Raw genomic sequence first — 17,066 nt, 5'->3', positions numbered from 1 at the left:
CCAAAAACAAAACTATATTCTTGAGGAAAGAGACATGGCATCAATTGCCCAATCTCAAAAAAAGAAGAAAACATGAAGGAAGAGATCGCAAAAAGCAGTGAAGTCAGACCCCAGTTCAAAGACCAACATAGGGACTAGTGACGACCAACATAGGGACTAGTGACGACCCCGTATATATGAACGATGCTGAAGAGGATTCTGATTCAGGTGAAACCATGGAGACCTGAATGCCCACTAAGATAGAAACCAATGAGGAAGATCTTCATGAGCCACAATGGCAGGGATCCAAGAAGAAGATAGGAACTTATCCAAACCCTACAGAGAAGATTGAGCGAGTTAAGCAATTAAGGAGTTTGGTAGAAGATACCCAAAGGGGTCTAGAACCAGCACCTAGGTAGATCCAGACTACAGACACCGTGTTCCCTACGCAACAACAACCTCACCAATTCCGTAGACCCTTAGCCATACCTAGTGTCATCCAAGAAGAAAGTGACTTAAAGTCATGGGAAAGTGGGCGTACTCACTTCTTGATGGAAAGAATGTTTACAGAGGGACTACTTGATCCTATCGAAGAAATGGAGATCCCATCTTCCCCACGTCAAGGGACTCAAGGCCAAAAGGTGTCGTTAAGCATTGCCAAATTGATGGATTTCATGTCTTCAGAAGTTAGAACCACCATCATGTCCAAACTATATAAAGACTCTGAGCTAGTCTCAGCTCTTCGAGCCTTCCTCAATGGAGAACTAAAGTTTGGGCTACCACAATTTGCACAGATGGATGGAGCTGAGGAGATGCCAACAGAGGAGGAACACTTAGATCCACAACCCAACCTAGATGAGAACCTTGTTATAGAAATATCTGTTAACACTAGAATGGTAACAGGACACTTTTATGTCCTTTTAAGTGACCATTTTGCTTGAATTATTTGAAGAGTATGAAGATGAATTTCTAGGTGCTATATATCCACAAAGTTGCCTTATGAGCTGAAATAAACTTGACTTTTTTTTTTGAATATCGATCTCTTCATTAACCTTACTCTTACACAACATTTTTGAACCTAAACTGTGTGAAAAAACGAGCATTGTTTTTGGCTTTTTCTCAAATATTTGCAACTATACCACTCTAAACTTCATGTTTGTGAGGTTTAGATTTCTAGAGGACAAGCCTTCATAGTTATCAATAAGTTTTGATGCTTCCTGGGAGGATTAAGTGTTAAAATTGAAAGTTATGACCAACTTACAAGAATTGCATAATCCTGTTTTTTGGCCAAAATTAGCACTCTTATGATTTTTTTGGTGGCTTTCTTGATATCCAAATGCAATTTTTATTGTTTAAGTGGCATGCATAACATAAAGACAATCTCCCTTGAGTTTTGGGGGACCTAATATGCTATATAGCATAGTATATGATGATGGTTGAGTTTTTTGACTGTTGAAGAATACAAGACATTTTAGTGTAGCAAGTATAGCTTTCTCAATATTTCTAGTTTCTTAGGCCAATTGCGTGCATTCTTAAGGTAGCAACCATATCTAATCATAGACTACAAATTTGGCTAGATACCTAGTAGTTTCTATGGGATTCTAGAGGTCATAATGCTAAACCCAGTTTTGTCATGTTTGTTGTACTTAACAGTTCATCATTGTCCCCAAGGTTCCACTTAGTAAGAGATCCATTATTCTTTTGAGATGCTCCATGGCTCCTTTTAAATCCAAAGTACCAAAGGGAACTAAGAAAACATGTATATAATATCAGTATTGAGCGTGACTATAGAAACTTTGATGATAGGTTTGCAGAATGGCAAAAAAGCAACTTTTTTAACCTTTTTTTTTTGCCCCGAAAAAGATTGGTGAGGCAAAAGCAACCATATGTTTTGATCACCAACCGTTTGAAGCTAACGGGCCATTTTATCTCATGTCCTATAAAAATCCCCACTCTTATTTATGTGCAATCAATTGCAAGAGCTGAGTGTTTTAGGCAAGATGCACCGGTCCATCAACTTTGGAGGCTTGTTGTGACCAAGAGATGAGAAATTTTACAAGTTCCTCATTTTTTCCATAGGTAATAGTCCTTGAACTATAAGCTCATGAAAGGATTTTTCAAAATGAGTGGATCTACTATGGTTTTGGAAAATATTTCCAAAACCCTGAAAGGACACTTAAATATGTCCTATTAGGTTACCAGACTAGTGCTAACAAGTTGGGACAATACTTTGAGGGTGATGAATCCAATGCGACCATACCAATCACTACTAAGGGATTAACTGTGAATGGAATCCTTGATGGTGGCGTTGGGGTTAGCATTGTGACTTAAAATTGTTGGGAAACTATGGGAAGACCTCACCTTGCGACCACAACCATAGTAGTGAAGATGGCCAATGGGTCTATTGTGAAACCTATTGGGATGCTAGAAGATCTCAAGATCAAGGTCTTTGGACATAAAATAAGAGTTACCTTCATTGTTATGGATTTCTCCAAGCACACTATGGCATCGGAGATGATCTTAGGACGTCCTTTCATGAGGGAAGCAAAAATGGTGCATAACTGGTCTAAAAACCATGTCTACTTGCAGTTCCAAGATTCTGTCATTTGAGTGGATCTTGTTACTGGTCGAGCACATCCTCTAGGAAACAGGTTTATAATTGATCATAGATCTGACACAAGTGTTCACTCGGCCCCATTGCAGTATTGTTACACGTGTAAAGCGGACACTGATGTTGGGGAAGATTCTCCTTATATGGATGTACTACCTGGGATGACTGAGTCCGACAATGTGGATTGGGTCCACCTAGCAGCAACCATAGACACTTGGGGAAATAGGGGGACGACTTGAGTAACACCTGAGGGGGATGAAATGCCACCACTTGTACCCTTAAATATGCTAGAAGCAATGCATATAGCTTCTGATAACCTACAAGATGAAGGTTTGACTGGCATTGGAACCAGTAGCGCCTCACAAGACTATAGCCCACACGATTTGGGGTCAGAATCATCAATTGAAATTGCCTCTGAGGACGAAGAATCTGAGTTAAATCTTAGTGCAAATATGGGGACAAACCATTCAAAGCCCAATGGTAACCTAGATGACAAACTATCCAAGGGAGCAAAAGACACAAGTAGTGATTCATCTATTGACTCTTCACTAGAGATCGGCCGTAATCAAGAATTAAACAAGAAGATTAAGAGATATAAGAGGCAACGATATCGATCAAATGTGCGTGCTAGAATAAATGAAAAGAAATCTACCGCAGAATGGCTTAATTATATAGGGGCATGTGATGCTCATCGAGAGTTGGTAGATAACGGGGTGAATACCTTCAAAGCGTTATGTGGTGTAGTCCACAACCCATTGACATCGCACAACTAGAGGCTACAGAGAAGCCAAAGTTGAGCCATATCGTAAGGAGACGACAAAATCGAGAGTTAGCTCAACAACAAAAGGAATCAGAAGTTAAATCCCAGTCCACAGAAAAACAGGACCCCACAGACTTACACCCTGCACCTGAACATTTCAAATCCTATACCACAGAGGAATGTAAGGTTGTGTATAAAAAGGTTCAAAGAAAAACTATCGATGGGAGCAATGGAGTCTATGATGGTCCAGCGATAGCTAAGGAAATAGAGTTAGCAGACCCAAGAGAAGAGTCTAAACCTGTCTTCATTGCCCAAGATCTGACAGCGACTGAGGAGTGTGTACTTAAAGAACTTCTCAAGGAATTCAGGGATATATTTTCTTGGACATATCATGATATGAAAGGTGTTCCACCTTCCGTGGTGAAACACACAATCCCTATGAATAGCATGGCTAAACCAGTTCAGCAACGACCCTACCCAATGAATCCTAAATATGCAAAAATCGTTCAAGAAGAGATTGAAAAGCTTATGGAATGCGGATTCATATACCCTATTGAGCACTCAGAATGGGTGTCACCAATAGTGATTGTGCCAAAAAAGAATTGGAAACTCAGAGTGTGCGTGGATCTCAAGAAGGTCAATGTCGCCACTAGGAGGGACCATTACCCCTTGCCATATTCAGAACATGTGCTTGAAAGAGTTGCAGGGAATGAAGATTATAGCTTTTTAGATGGGTACTCTGGCTACAATCAAATCACAATTGCGCTAGAGGACCAAGCTAAAACAGCCTTTATAACCGAATTTGGAGTGTTCGCATTTCGTGTTATGGCTTTTGGCTTAACCAATGCCCCAGCTACCTTTCAAAGATTAATAAACACTGCTTTTAGAGAATATTTGAGGGAGTTTTGTGAAGCTTTCTTAGATTACCTTTGTGTTTATTTCTCTTGGAAAGAACATCTATCATACTTACGAAAAGTGTTTGAGAAGTGTAGATTGTATCGCATCTCCTTAAACCCTTTCAAATGCGAATTTTGGGTTAAACATGGAGTCATTTTAGGGCATATAGTTTCCAAAAATGGGATTTCCACAAATGAGAGCAAAATTAAAGCCATTGCTGAATTGCCACCACCTACAAACTATAAAGGAGTTCAAAGGTTCATGGGCCATGTTGGTTATTACCGACGGTTTATTTTAAACTTTGCCGAGATAGCTCGTCCTTTGTACAAGCTTCTTATTGAGTTCCAACGGACTGTGGAGTGTGACCATGCTTATGAGTCATTGAAAAAGACCTTGACTAGCGCTCCTATTCTACGAGTGCCCGATTGGAATGTAATTTTTCATGTGCATATTGATGCATCGAACTTTGCTATTGGATGTGTTCTAGCTCAACCAGGAGAACATAAATTGGACTACCCCATTAGCTTTGCAAGTTGTCAGTTCAATGATGCCGTAAGGAACTACACCACTACAGAGCAAGAAGGTTTAGGTATGATTTATGCAGTGAAGAAATTTCGCTACTACCTTCTAGCCAACAAGTTTGTGTTCTATGTTGATCATCAAGCCTTGTTGTATCTAGTAAATAAACCTTGTTCCACAGAAAGAATTACACGATGGTTGTTAATTCTCCTTGAGTTTGATTTTACCATTGTGGTGAGACCTGATAAAAGACATGTCATGGCTGATCATTTGTCTCGCATACCCAATGGTGAAGCCCCTACTGGAGTCGATGATGAATTGCCTAATACTTCTCTATTCCTAGTCGAAACCATACCTGAACGGAGTGAGAAGATTGTGAACTTTCTAGTTAATGGTTTTCCACCCAAAGAGCTTCGTAAAGACATAGCTCGAAAACTGTTAAAAGAATGTGAACCGTACTCTCTCATTGCGGGAACTCTCTACAGGCTAGGGAAGGATGATATTCTTAGACGTTGTGCCCGTGAGGATGAGTATTTGTACATACTGCAAGAAGACCACATGGGTATAGCCGGAGGACATTTCTCGGGGGAACTAACAGCTAGAAAGGTGTTGCAATCAGGCTATTGGTGGCCAACCTTATTTAAGGATGCATCACTTTTTGCAAAAGGATGTGATGAATGCCAATGTTACAAGATCACACAACAAAAGGATAGGATGCCCTTACATCCTGTTAAAGTGACTCAACCATTTGAAAAATGGGGTTTGGACTTTGTAGGCCCAATTAGTCCGGCAGCTCGTAGCACTCAATATCGATATATTATCATTGCCACTAACTATGTGACAAAGTGGGCGGAAGCCAAGGTGACACGTAAGGCCGATGCAAGGTCAACTGCCAAGTTTCTATTTGAGAACATTGTTACAAGATTTGGTTGTCCCTTTGAGATTGTGAGTGACAATGATACTCATTTTATAAATGGAGTAATAAAAGAACTCACTACCAACTTTATGATAGCTCACCATAAGTCCACACCTTATTATCCACAAGCAAATGGCCAAAAGCTGAGAGCACCAATAAGACCTTAATCTCTATCTTAACCAAAATTGTGGAAGCTCATCGCACAGATTGGGATTTAAAGCTTACACCAGCTCTATGGGCTTATCGTACTGCGTATAAAGTTGCCATTAATTGCACACCATTCAAGATGGTGTATGGTCAAGAAGCGGTTATGCCATGGGAGTTTGTCGTTCCTAGTCTTCGAGTAGATTCTCAAGAAGTTTGGGATGGTAACCCCTTAGTTGAGCGATTATATATCCTTGAAAGGCTAGATGAAGAGAGGCAATTAGCTGTGAAAAATGCACTTGTGGAGAAAGATAGGAGGAAGAAATGGTTTGACCGTCATCTAAAGAACAAAGATATCAATGTTGGTGATAAAGTCCTTATGTATGGAGTGCGTAACGAAAAGAAAAAGTTGAAATATGCGTGAAAAGGACCATATAGAGTATGTGAGATCACCCCACAAGGAACCATTCGTGTGGAGACTCTTGATGGAGTTGAAACCACTGGATTCCTCAATGGGAGCCAAGAGGAGCTACGTGCCATCCATATGAAAAAGACAGCCAAGGCTTAAACAGAATTGAAAAAGATACAAGCTCAAGCTGAGGCGAAAGAGCGACAAAAACGTATAAGATGAAAACGAGAGGCTAACCTTGGAGTCACACATGCATTCCACGTTGAAATCGACGAGGATTGGTTGGACTCTGACACACCTCTACGATACCCTATTGAGTTAAATAGTGCCTATGGAAAAGTGCTATATAACGCCTTATTGGACACGGGTGCTAAATATAATCTGCTATCATATGGGGTGTGGTGTCAGTTAGGGAAGCCACCTCTATCTGAGAGTATTATCCAAGTCAAGGGTGTCAACAAGAAAAAAACTACGGTTTTTGGAATTTGGCACACTTTTGTCATTTATGACAATGGGGTTGTAGCTCAAGACTTTTTGGTCATGCCTACTGGAACTATGGAGGGTAATATAAACCTAGGACGCACGTGGATGATAGCCACCAAATGCACTATTGATTGGGGGATTGGGGGTGTCACAACGCAAAAACCAACTCTTATCCCTACCACTCAAGCCATAGTCCCTGAGATATTGCCTAAGGAAATAAAACCCAAGACATTGCATGTCCAGGAGGTTGAACCATACGTCCCCATAGCCCAACTCTCTAGAGCTTCAACTGATGTAGTTGAAAGAAAACTTGAGACACACAAGAACCATCCTAATATAACAAAGAAAACATACAAGTGGGTCCCTAAAGCTTCTTTAGTTACCATGGCTGATGCTAAAAAACGGAAGCCTCGTAAGAAACGTCCCCCTCACTCCAAGAAATGTAAAGAAACATTGCATTGAATTCCTAAACGACTATTGGAAGCCCAAGGATACTATGAAGGAAATGATCAAATCTGGGTGCCCAAACGTAAATTGTACTCTTACCTGTCACCTGGCCCATGTAAACCCAATCCTGTGGCTTCAAAACAAATTGAAAATCGTAGAAAGGAAAAAATCACGGAATGCGACACACGTGCTCCAGAGCTAGTTTGGGTACCAAAGAAAGAACGATTTGTTCCACCTAGCTCAAGAACAGGAAAAGCAAATGAAGCTTCTTGATCTTCATGCAGTTCCTATACGGAAATAGAAGCTTCGACACAACCTCCACCTACCATTGTACATATCCATACAAGCAAGAAATAGTTTGCACCTCCTGTTGTAGGTTCACCACCTACAACAATGTTGCAAATAAAATCATGGGAGAGTACCTTACCACCCTTGCAACTAGATGAAACACATAGGGCGATCGAAAACTATTGGTTAAAGCCTTCACCCATAACAACCTGAAACAATTAGTTTCAAAAGGTGACGACATCATTCCAAAAGGTCTGATCTACCCAAGGAAGGGGGGAGTGTTTGCTGACATCCATCATTCACTTGCTTCCCTCTCAACCTTCCTCCCTGACCTCTCAATCTCCAATCCTAGGGAATGTATATATAAAGCCTTATAGTATTTCTAGCAAACAAACAAAAAAAGATTTTATTTTTTTTTTTAAAGTAAAAGAGCAAGAGCGACTAGCAACGAGAGAGTACCCTATCAGATCCTACACATAAATCTAAATTCACCATGTCACATCAAGCAACACACAAAACAACTCATGTTTTAAAGACCTAACCAAATCTATCTGTATTCTCAGAGATGGCTAGTTCACCAGAGGCATGCGCTTCTATTTTTTATGAAAGGTACCCTTTTTCCTTTTCTCAAGTGTTTCACATCTGCTACCCTGTACTTTCTTGCGAATGGGATTTGGTAGAGAGACTTGCGCGTGAGCGAAATTTTGAGGAGTTAGAATGGCTGATACGTCTATGGATAACTAGCGATCCCTACCCAGTAGCAAATGTTTCTCCGGTGGCACATGCTTATTCTTTTTCACAGGATGAGTATCCACGCATCACGAGGTTCTTGATTAACACGCTTGCGCAAGAGGATGATGAAGAAGGAATAATAGAGACCGAGGAAGACTATGGCCTCACGTAAAATGATTTTGTTTATCTAGATGATGAGGATAGACGCCTAGCCTTAGGGTGGCCACCTGGTTTATATAATATCCTCTTTCCTTGATTCTAAAAGGGATGACAGATAGGTAGGTTAGGGGTCTGGATTGTGTTTTGAGTTTGTTTTCTAGGAGTTTTAATTTTTTCACACTGACATGCCTCCTAGAGGTATAGTGCTTGTTTTTTGGATTTGTTAGGTAGGACTTATATGGATCTCCATCCACATGGCTGAGGACACCTGCTTCGACGAAATGAGCAACTCCATACCTCCATGTGTACTACTTTCCATGATTCATGTTGGTGGATATATATAATTGCTAATAATGATTTTTCATGGTTTGTTTGAGTGCAATAGTTATGTTTGTTATCTGCCATTATAGATGTATAAATTTGTCTTTGCTTAAGTTGATGGAACTAGAGTTTAATCTTATGGATGAGCCTTGAGATTAGGAGACCGTGACTTTAGATTAACTCATTTACTTGACCACTAAGCCTAGGTGATAAAATTATATGAGTATTTGAGACCTTAGGAATGTTTAAGGCATAGAGAAGCTTGCTCACTTAAACAACAAAAACACTAGTGAGAATACAAAGGAAATGGAAGCAAAAAACATAAGTGCCACAAATGAAAAATCTAATGCTGGAAGAGAAATCATGGCTTGATTTGGTACTTCACTCACATGTATTGTCTATGGTACTAGAGCCCTAGAGGTTCCCAGTGTGGGCGCTTTTCTTTGAGAAGCAAAAAGCCCCGGACATACAAAATAAGCACACACGTCAAATGATTGTGAACCAAAGTAAAAAAGAGAAAAGAAAAAAATGAATGACATTTAAAAGACTTCCATCGAGCTTACAGTTAACATTTCAAGCTTTTGTTTGCAGTTGTGAGAGCTAGTTGGCTAATCAAAGCTGAAAAGCACAATTAGGGAATCTTGCATTTAGATAATCTTCTTAGCTTAGCTAGTACTAGAGTAGTTGTTTTAACCTTAGTCATAGCTAACTAATTGATAGACTTACCCATAATCCCAAAACTCTTGATTAATTAATTTACTCAAAGTGCGATTTATTTGTCCTTAATGGTAGTCTAACATTTCATAAATCTTGCATTTACTCATTTCCACATGTACTTTACATTCCCCTCATGATTTATGGCCATATAATTCCGCTTGCTAAAACAATGACATTGCCTTGCAAATTCAAATCCAGATGCTCTACAAAATGGACATAACAAGCTTCAACTCAATAGCTTCCGAGGACGGAATCTACATTAGGAAGGGGGGCATGTTAACCCTCATGGCTCACGGACACCCTATTACCTAGGACGGACGTTGAAACCTACGGCGGACATTGTATTATTTATTTGGTAGAGTCAGTTACCGGGCTTGTCGGTCCAATAGGAAAAGGGTAAGAGTAATCGCCGATGAGAGGCGCACTCTAACTGGAACATTCAAGGGATTAGTTGGCTAAGCATGGGCGCCCAAGTGTGAATGGGGCGAGCTCATATAAAAGTCAACTAAACCTAAAATTCACCCATTCTCTCATTTGTGCAATAGAAGAGTGCTCTTGCTCCATCTCCTTCTTCTTCTTCTTCACCTCCTTGTGTGTGCGTGTGTGTATGTGAGAGAGAGAGAGAGAGAGAGAGAGAGAGAGAGAGTGTGTGTGTGTGTGTGTGTGGGCGATCGAGCATTACGAAGGCACGACGGCGGTGAAGCGGTTGAGCGCGGCGAAGTGGCGGCTCCTTCTTCTTCGCGGCGAGGAATCCTCCACGAAGCAAGCATAGAGCGGTGAGTGACACACCATCGCCTTCTTTGAGCTTACTAGTTTAGGCTTGTTGTGTGCTTGGATCCATTTGTGGCTCGCACACGGTGTATCGGCAAGTTCCTTGCATTGACACGTGCGACATACACGCACATTGTGGTTGCATGTGTGCTATATGCTTGCCAAAAGAGGCTCCAAGTAAGTGTGAAGCTGCCACGTACACATACACCAGTGTAAGCACATTGACTAAAAGTGTATTATGTGAAAAACCAATGGACTCCGCATTTCATAAGTTGACTTGCTTGAAGGGAGAATGTCCTCAATGTGGGTCGAAGAGATTATTGCTTTGTCCAAACGAAACACTTGAAAGTGCAACCCAAATTTCTGTTAAGGTGTTTGAAGACATTGCCTCAACCCATTCTCAAGGCAAGAAGCGCAAGGATCTTCTGGTGAAGGAAATGGGATGCAAGGATTTCACAACTTTTCTTCAAAAGCATCTGAACACTTACATCCGACACAATTTTATTGCCCGGTGGCAATCTCAGCATTCAAAGATTGCATTCATAGGTTTCCTAGAGATGTAGTGGTCTCTGTTATTGACTTTGCGGAAGATTACTCATTTAAGGAGCAAAATGAAATCCAGTCAATGCATTGGTACTCTTTACAAGTCACCATCTTGGTGCACATTACATACATTCGAGACGAGAAAGACCAGGTGTTAAAATATACACATTTTTACATTTCTGATGACAAAGATCATGACACGCTCTTTGTGCAACATTTCTTGCAACTACATAGTGTTTGGCTTCAAAATCAGGGATTCAACTTCTTGAAGCGGCACAGGGTGTGGTCAGATGGATGTGCTGCTCAATTCAAGTCATCTAGAGCGTTCTTCTTCGTGTCAAGGTACGCCAGGTTTTATTCCACCTCTGATGAAAAGTTTCCAAAAATTTGTTTCTACCCAGCATTGAAGGTGGGTCATTGTTTTAGGTACTATGGTTTGACTGGCATTGAAATGCTGTGGAGTTTCTTTGCCTTGGGCCACGGCAAAGGGGAGCATGATGGGGCAGGGGCAGTTGTTAAGAGGGCTTTAACACATGAGCAGTTAAAGGCTGATGCATGGCACATGAAGTGTGCCAAGGATGTTGTTGGCTTCTTGAAGCATAAATTTAATGATGAAAGTGGTCACACAGGGGTGAATAGGATTTTTTGGGAGGTCCAAGCAACTGAGGTGCCAAGGGAGAAGAAGCGGAATTGCAAGCGAGTTGAAAGCTCACGATCAATACACTGTGTCAATGGATCCTCCAAGAGCGACAAGTGTGCACTCTGTTCCAGAATTCTCGCTTGTTTTTGTGAATTTTGTATGTCCCAGCGTTGGAGGCGATGCTTGAACAGCACACATGTTGAGTACTGGGAGTATCTAACCCTTGAGGCATTGGATGGTGACAATGCACAAAGTGAATATTTTAGCGATGACAAAGGATCAAATCTGCCGATGTATGGTGGGCATCATGACGCAATTAGTGGTGCTCTATGCATCGGTGATGCCTTTGCCACCAATGCCAATGAAGATGGAGCTGACTTCTACCTTTTGAGGTGCTCACAGGAGAAATACAAAACAGCAAGAGCCTTGAGTGATTCCTGGGGAAACATACTTTGTGCAGGGAGATATTTGGTTGAGGGGTACTATTACGAGCTAGTGGAAGGTGCCGAGCATATCTATTACATGCCTGCTAGTCAACCAAAAGTGCTTCTTGCATCACACTTGGTTAGATCGATTAAGATACCCTTGGAACCCTTAGAAGGAGAGCCACATAAGTTCAAACTCGCTGCAGAAGTATACGAAAATGTGTACAACAGTATGCCAATAGTGATATAGGTTGTTGCCCAAGTAACTTGTAGAAGTACCGGTAATTAGCTTCAAAGTACCATGCAACTATTCCATAGGTGGTTTTTGTAAGAGCCTATCATAGGTTCAAAACCTCTTGCAGGCCAGTCCAAACAAGTACTCGTAAACTCTTTTGTCTACTTGAGTAACAAAAATAGCATTTCAATTCTGGAACACAAAGTACTTGTCTGTCAGCCTAAAGTACCTTATAGGTAGTTCACAAGCACTTCTAAAAGTTTATCTACCGGCCCAAAGTACCTTTAAGGTAGTCCTCAAGTGGTTTCTATATGTTAAGATATGTAAGTAACAAGCACTTGTAAAACCTTTTGTATGCCATCCCAAAGTACCTTATAGGTTCTTTACAGGTCTGACAACCAAAAGTACCTTACAAGTAGTTCACTGGTGGAAACTGTATTAAACTATGTAGGAAATAAGGACTTGTAAAAGTTATTGTATGCCAGCCCAAAGTACCTTATAGGTTCTTTACAGGTCTGACAACCAAAAGTACCTTACAGGTAGTTCACAGGTGGAAACTATCTTAAACTATGTAGGAAACAAGGACTTGTAAAAGTTGTATGCCAGCCCAAAGTACCTTATAGGTTCTTTACAGGTATGACAACCAAAAGTACCTTACAAGTAGTTCACAGGTGGAAACTGTATTAAACTATGTAAAAAACAAGGACTTGTAAAAGTTGTTGTATGCCAGCCCAAAGTACCTTATAGGTAGTCCCTGGGTGGTTTCTGTACACAACAATCTATTAAGTTTTGGTATGCCAACCCAAAGTACCTTACATTGTAACTATTTTAAATTGGGAAACAATAACAGAATCAGAAAAATAACACTTCAATGCTTGGACACTTAAACAGTCTTAAACTACTTGAATCAGAAAAATAACACTTCAATGCTGGCACACAAAGACAACGCATCCAACCAGTTGGAATATATTACATCTTCAACAATTTGAAATCAAGTCATTACATGAGTTATAATGGCAATCAAAATGAAGCCAAAAAATTGGTTTCCACATGGAAAGTAGCATATAAATATACAAGGTTCTGGCACGGGTTTAGTTTAGTTACAAAAGGTACATAGAGGATCTGTCATCCTTAAAAAATCAAGGGACGTCATCGTCGCTTGCACTCTATGGGCATGAGCTGTGGCCCACATAAGTACGCATCATACGATGTCTTTTCAAACCCTTTTGCAATTGTTGTGAATACATACTTGTCGTCATCAATAGGTTTTGGTTTGCTGAATGTGTCCACCAAGGCACGACGATCTATAGCATGCTGCCACCCTTCTAGCTAGGCCTTTAGATCTTTTGACAAGTATTGGCTAGAGTGGTGCTCAATACCAGGCACTATGATGTAAGTACCACAGGGATTATAATGACATTTATAGAAATTGTTGTCAATTAAAAGGACATTGTTGGTATCATACCGCTGCAGCTTAGCCAAAAAATTCTGCAATACCTTGAAAAATGTTGGCCTTCCACCACCAAAACAGTAACTGACCACATCACATAATTGTTGTCCATCCCATCCACTAATATAATTGTGAACCTGGGGAAAACATCTTCGAATTCTTGAGCCCACTCTGGTGAGCATTGCCTGCTCCATGTGTAGACATTTGCCCATGTCACAGCCCATGCAATAAAATCTTGGGCATCTTTCGGAACAAACAGGTACTGCCATCTGCCTCCTCATGCTTGACAAATGATGTAGCTTCAATATCGGGGACAGACGAAGGGTCATGCTTATTAGGTGTACATGTAAGACAAAGTACACCATTAAGATCTAATATGAGGGCTGATCGGGTTGGATCATCATATGGCAAGGAGGAGATAGATGGGGGAATGTACTTTGTGGGATCTCTGATGATGATGATTTCCTCTACGGGCAGCTTGAGGGTCCCCTTTTCCTTTGGACACTCTGTAAAAGACAGCATTCAACATTGAAAAATAAACACTAGGCAATATTTGACATAAAAGCGACAAAAACATAGAGGCCGACAAAAACATAGACATTGTGCTTATGAAACATAAAAGCGACAAAAACATAGAGGCCGACAAAAAAGTTTCTTTTGCATTCAAAATCAGGAATCACAGATTCTTGTATTACAATTGAAGAGTCACAATTTCTTGCAAACTCGAGGCTTGGGGGGGTGGGAAACATTAGAAGGATTGCGGAGGGGAGTACTCTTTCTGAGAGTCTTCTTCACGGCAGGAGGTGATCTGGGTGCTTCCCTCTCTCCCATATCTCCATCTGCATGATGAGCATGGTGCTTTGAACGTGTGGACTCCGAAGGTCTATTCTTTTTGGAAGATCCACCTATGTCATAAAACAACACATCAGCCCCATGCAGACATTGCATAGAAGTTGACAAGTCCAATACCATTACCACTTACCATCACTGTTTTTCTTGCGCTTCTTTGACACCTTCACCATGTCACTCAGAAATATGGGAGAATCTGGATTCTCATCACCAGCTACCATGCACTGCACTGCATCCACTCCCTCTTGCGCTATTGCCTTTGCATCGTCCAACCGTTGCATCTTCCTTTGGACTGCTTTCGCTTGGTTGTGGCTCAATTGCTGCTGTGCTTGCAGGGGGGTCTACCTTCACAATTGGAGTGCCCTCACTGGAGTACACACTATGGGCTTCAGGAGTAGCTTGTAGCACAACCTTTGGCACGTCATCCTGTATCGGTGCCACACAAGGAATATGGCCAGAACCTGTAAGCATATCAGTGAAGTTCAATCTTGTGCAATCAACAGATACTTGAAGGCAACCTGAACTTTTCTTGGATTTATATGAGATTGGAAGCAACGGTAACCAACCTGTATGCAGGAGCATTGATTTAAGTGAATCTGGAATACTACTCTTGCAAGAGGCGTCCGCACATACCGTCTCTGATCCAAGCCAAGCAGCAAAACACAGAGCATGGTATGCATGACCACATGCATACCATGGTATGCATGACCACATGCTAGCGTGTATACACAAACCACATGGGAAGCCATGAATGCAAGACCACATGCAGCACATAGTCCTGGAACAGAGAATGTAGCCTGCAAGTGACTCAAGTGCTGGCCAGCTGTCGGAAGCAGTAACATTGTGTCACCAGCCTTCACCTGCTCCAACATGCTCTCACAAAAGTTGATTTGTTGCACACACGTACTGGCTGATGCTTCCAAGTCAGTCACTTCTTTCTGCATGACAAATGAAGAACAAAAGGCCCACAGGGATTAGATATGAGAACCACCATTACAACACAAAGTACCTTTAACAGAAAAAACTACCATAAAAAAGTACTTTGGACACTCCAAAAAACCTCCAAGGCAATTAAAAATACCATGGCAAGTAGAAAAGTACCTTGGACACTACCACCATAACAGAAAACTGACATTCCATTAAAAACATCAAGGCAAAAGCTACTACCATAACAGGAAAGACTATCATGATAAAAAAGCCACCATGACCAAAAACAAAGTACAATGACACTAGTTTCTTGGACACTACACACTAATAAGAAATGACCGTACAACCACCTTAATAGAAAAAACTACCTTTACAAGTACCTTGGGCACAACCACAATAGCAACAAACTTCCTTAAAGAAACAATCAACCATAGCAAAAAAAACCATGAAAAAGTACCTTGGGCACTGCCACCATAACAGAGATGGCTTTCCAAAAAACCTCTAAGGTAATGACATATACCATGGATAGTAGAAAAGTACCTTGAGCACTACAACAATAGCAAAAGAAAAGTACCATAGCAGGAAATATTGCCATGAAAAAAACACCACCATGATCAAACGAAGTACCATGACAGGCATTTTGGCCATTACATGATACCTGGAAAAATAGCCATGACCCCTGCACCTGTCATGGTAGAAAAAACTACCATGACAAGTACCACAATAATAGACAAACTTCCATGGAAAAAACAAATACTCATAGCAAAAAAAACCACCATGGAAAAGTACTTGGTCAATGTCACCGTAACAAAAAGAATGTAAAAAGAAACTACCATGCCAAGTACCTTGGGCACTATTACCATGATAGAATCCCACAATAGAAAAAACTACCATGTCAGGTATGTTGGGCACCTAGCACCATATAGAAATAACTGGCATGACAAAAACAACCATCTAAATAGAAAAGAGTACCATGTCAAGTACCTAGGGCATTACCACGTAAATAGAAATAACTGGCATGGCAAACAAAACCACCTAAATAGAACAGAGTACCATGTCAAGTACCTAGGGCATTACCACATAAACAAAAATCCTGCCTTGACTTGGTCGACACATACCTGGAGACGATCCACCTCATCTCTTATGTTTGAGTTGCTTGCATCGGCCCCAAGAGCTGTGAGTGAACTAGTTAGAGTAGCCATCTTGCCTTCAATCACCAAAAAATCAGGGTCAATACCGACAACTCCCTTCGTGCTGGACCGCAATATCTGGAGCTCTTGCAATTTCCCCTGAAGCACTCCCGGGGCTGAAGATGTCCCTTGTATCTTCCACATATTTTGGTTCCTGTCTTGTAGCTCTACTCTCACATTATCCAATGTTGTGTTCAAAACCTTTAATGCATCCCTTTTTGCATCCATAATCTGCTCCACCTGTGCTTTAACTTGTTGGCTTATAAAGGAGGCACTAACTAGAGAAGTGCTGCCAGATAAGAGATCATTTTACCCACTTTTATGACTTGCCCCGACATTGTCAAGACGAAGGGGCTAAAGTGATGTCCCCTCATTATTCTCCAGCCAAATCTTTACTTTCTTGTCAATGCCACCCGGAAGCTTCTTGCAATGGTCCAAAACCTGTTCACCAAAAGCAGCCCATGCAACCTTTCGACCTGCAAGATCTTGCCGAGCAGCTGGGCATCACTCGTACACAAACAACGTTGCAAACTTGTGTGTGATCTCTTTGTTGGTTGGCATGCTTTGGTAGACTTTGTGAAACAGTAACCTGAATTCGTCTACAAACTCAGGTCGCATCATATGCAGAAAGATTTTAGAGCCCTTCTCCCTTTT

General features: G+C 41.0%; 1 pseudogene; it reads right to left on the bottom strand.

Annotated features, from left to right (window-relative positions):
* Window positions 1-14,237: 14,237 nt before the first annotated feature.
* On the bottom strand, window positions 14,238-16,424 carry LOC147423974 (uncharacterized; annotated as a pseudogene).
* Between the last annotated feature and the right edge of the window lie 642 nt (window positions 16,425-17,066).

This window comes from Adiantum capillus-veneris, chromosome 26 (genome assembly GCF_014529385.1).
Source record: "Adiantum capillus-veneris isolate H3 chromosome 26, ASM1452938v2, whole genome shotgun sequence".
Classification (NCBI taxonomy): Eukaryota; Viridiplantae; Streptophyta; class Polypodiopsida; order Polypodiales; family Pteridaceae; genus Adiantum; species Adiantum capillus-veneris.
This window is presented reverse-complemented; position numbering and strand designations above follow the sequence as displayed.